Source organism: Rousettus aegyptiacus, unplaced genomic scaffold (genome assembly GCF_014176215.1).
Source record: "Rousettus aegyptiacus isolate mRouAeg1 unplaced genomic scaffold, mRouAeg1.p scaffold_m13_p_2, whole genome shotgun sequence".
NCBI lineage: Eukaryota > Metazoa > Chordata > Mammalia > Chiroptera > Pteropodidae > Rousettus > Rousettus aegyptiacus.
Genome location: NW_023416295.1, coordinates 170,785,886 through 170,789,890, shown reverse-complemented (window position 1 = coordinate 170,789,890; position 4,005 = coordinate 170,785,886).

Sequence of the window (4,005 nt, the reverse complement as noted above, 5' to 3'; positions counted from 1 at the left end):
GGCGCCCCGCCCCCTCCCCGCCTTGCGCGGCTTGCGCGGCCCAGGGCGCCCGCCAGGGGGCGCCGTGCGCCGAGGGCGCGGGCGAGCGGGCGGGGAAGCGCTGCGCGCACCCTCGTGCGCGGGGGCGGGTCTGCTGCAGACCCGGAGGAGGGCGCGCTTGTCACTAGCTTGGTGACCTCTTTGCAAAGTTGGGGGTGGGGGGAGGAGGGTGTGTGCGGCAAATGCAGGACATGTCCTCGCCCCCGGGCTGCCGGTCTACCTGGCCGCCCTGCCCGTATCACAGCCTCTTCGAGCTTAATAAGGCTCTGGTCAACCCCATCCCCGTTATTTATTGGCTTGTTTCATGTTTCTGTGTCTGCCCTTTAATATAGTGACATGGCAAGGGCTGCGCTTGTCCTCCTCACAGGGTGCTTGGCACACAGTAGGTGCCGCATGAAAATTTCTCGAAGGCATGAATGAATCACGACTGAATAAGCCTTCTCTTAGAGCCCCCCAAAAGGCAGCCCCACCTCCTGGAGGACCTTTCCACCTTCGCTTTTATGCTGACGTCATGTGGGTCCCTGTGTCTGCGCAGCTCCCACCCCCAGCCTGGAGAGGCACCAGCGACACCAGCCACCAGAGGCGGAGGCTGAGGTAGGGCAAGGAATTCTGAGACATTCCCCCATCAGCACCCTACCCTCTTTGTTAATCCGGTAATTGCGTAATTATTTGCTCATTGTTTTCCTCTGCTTGTCTGTGGGTTTTGTCTGGCTTGCTCACTGCTGTAGCCAAGGGCCTGGCACACAGTAGGTGCCCAACAGATAGACCATAGTCTCCATCACTCCATCACAACCTGGGCCAGAGCTCCAGGTTTGGTGGAAACTGAGGTTGCGTGGCTCCAGTGGGTAAAACCACCTTCCGGGGCTGGCTCCTCCCATGATAACCTGGAGTCCTTAGGGCATTTCTCTATGCCTCAGTTTATCTCTATTGGTTCCACGGGCAGTTGGACAAGGATATCTGCAGAGGTTTTGACACTGTGTGATGACATCCCATGTTCTGTGGTGACAGGACACCGGAGGAAATGTGGGCGTGAGGGCACCTCTTTTAAATATTACACCGGCCAATGTCCATCTTAGGCTCTGTGTATTGAATGTTAACTCGGTGCCAGGCCCTGTGCTAAGGGCTTTACATCCATTATCTCATTTAATACTACAAACCGATAAGGTGATTTTATATATACTGTGATATATACAACTTCTAGAAGAAAACGTGAGAAAATTGTTGTGACTTTGGGTTGGGCGAAGAGTTCTGAGATACAACACCAAAAGCAAGATCCATAAAAAATAAAACAGGATACATTGGACTTCTCCAAGTTAAAAACACTCATCGAAGACATTGTTTAAAAAGTGACTAAAAAGGCAAACCACCATTCGGGCGAAAATAGGTGCAAAGCAGATATCTGGAAAAGGATTGGCATCCCAAACGTGTAAAGAACTCTAAAAAAGTCAGTAATAAGAAATCTCACTTTTAAAAAAATGGACAAAGGATTTGAACAGACGCACTTCGCCAAAGAAAATATACAGATGGCAACTAGGCACATGAAAAGATGCTTGACATCACTGGTCGTTGGGGAAATGCAAATTAAAACCAGAATGAGGTACTTCCACACACCTATTAAAATGGCTAATTTTTTTTTAAGTTGACAATTATCAAGTGCTAATGAGAATTTAGAACAACTGGAACTCTTCTACATCGCTGGTGAAGTCAAAAACGGTGCAGCCACTTAGGAAAACAGGTTAGCAGTTTTTATAAAGTTAGCTGTACATTTACTGGACGACCCTGCAATCCCTCGCCTAGGTATTTATGCTAGAAAAATAAATAGTTAGGTTCATCCAAAACTCTGTACAACAATGTCCATGGCAGTATGTAATAACCAAAACCTGGAACTAACCCACATGTCCCTCGAATGGGGAATGTATAAACACACTGTGGAACATCCATATAATGGAACATCGCTGAGGCATGAAAAGATGACACTTGACAGCATGGGTGAAACTCAGATGCATTTTATTAAGCGAAAGAAGTCAGACTCAAAAAACTACCAATTGCATGATTCTCTTTATGGGACATTCTTGCAAAAGCAAAACTATAGAGACAGAAAACAGATCAGTGGTTGCTGGGGGCTGGGAGTGGGGATGGCGTAGGGGTACAGGGTGTAGAACTTACTACTAACGAGCATGGGGAAATTTAGGGAGACAATGGAATTATTTTATATCTCATTTATGGTGATGGTTACACAATTAACTATGTATATTTTTGTCAAAACTTGCAGAACTGTCCATGAAAAGGTTTTTCACTATAGGGAAATTATACCTACTTTTTTTAAAAAAAGGAGAAAAAAGTGTGCAAGTGTGATGGGCCGAATCAATGAGTAATATTCAGATTAGTGACTAATATTCATTCATTTGTTTATTCAATAAATATCTATTTGAAGCCCACCTTGCATAAGGCTTTGTGCTGGGCATGGAAGCATAAGGAGAGAAGAATTTAGAGACTGTCCCTAACCTTCCAGCACTAAAATTTGATCACACTAATGAATTAAATCTCAGAAAGGGTGCTGTTTGGGACCCTGAGCTTTAGACTCAGATATTCTTGGGTGGAAGTCCTGGCTTCACCCCATAGTCACTGTGTGACCTTGGGTAAACAATTGATCCTCTCTGGGCCTGTTTCCTCATCTGAAAAAAAAGAAAATGGAAATAAGCATAGTACCTACCTCTGAGGATTATTGTCAGGGTTAAATGAGGGAATGCACAAAACTTAGAATAGTGCCTGATGCAAAGAATGACCTTAGTAAAGATATGTTGTTAGCCTTCCTGCCCGGGTTGGTTGGTTATCAAGGTAGTTACGTACAAGCAGGTATGCAGACATTTTTTAGAAACGAAGCTGTGAATGGTGCGTAGGTTCCCAGGCTCGAACATGAACCTCTACTTTATAGCTAACGCTGCAGGTTATAGAAACATCCTCCTTTTCTACCATCTGTATTTATGCATTCTGCATTAGCAGCAAGGCAGAAGGAGGAGGTGGGGTTGTTCTTTGCAGGTCAAGCCTTTGCAAACCCAGACAGGTAATTTGAGTTCCCAGCCCAGGCCTAGCCACATCTAAGCCTTTATTCCTTCTCTGCTGCCCCCTTGAGGCTGCCTTGGAATCTACGGTGTTAGGCATATTTTCTTTGAGCGTGGAGATGCGGGGGCGGAGGGGGAAAACGCATTCATTGTATTGAGTGGAGGAACCACAGCATAATTATAATCTTAAAACTTTGCCTCAGGTACCTTTCTGGAGAACTATTTGGCAATGTGTTTCAATTTACTACAGAACGTGCTGTTTGATCCAACAGTCCCACGTTGTTTCAAGAAAGGGAGGGAGGCAGCGGACCCTGAACCAAGTGAGCCTGTGAACACTTAGCCCTAAGCCTATGTATTGCACATTCATCTAGATATTTGTTCAGGCTGATGAGATACAGTCACAAGTTCTTTGACCCTCCTCCGGTAGAGAGGTTGGGTCTGTGTCTCCTCCCCTTGACTATGGGCGAGCTTGTGATTGGTTTGATCAGTGGAATGACACTGTGCTGTTGTCCTGGCTCAGGCCTCAAGAAAATACCACCAGCTTTTACTTCCATCTCTTCAAACCGTCTCATATAAGAAGTCTATGTTGAGACCACCGAGACCTCATGTTCATACTCAGGACCAGAATCCCAGCTACGCTCAGTCTCCTAGCCATCACCGCCACTGTCCTGAACACTCCAGACTGATCCACACACCACTTGAATACACCAAGTGACCTCACTAGATGCCATATGGAAAAGAAGAATCCCTCAGCTGAGCCCTGCCCAAACTCCTGAATCACAACATCACGACACGTAAAAAAAAAAAAAAAAAAAAGGATGTCGATTTGAGCCACTGTTTTGGAGTAATTTGTTGAGCGAGACTAGGTAACAACCATAACAATAAGTTAAGAGAAACTTCTGCA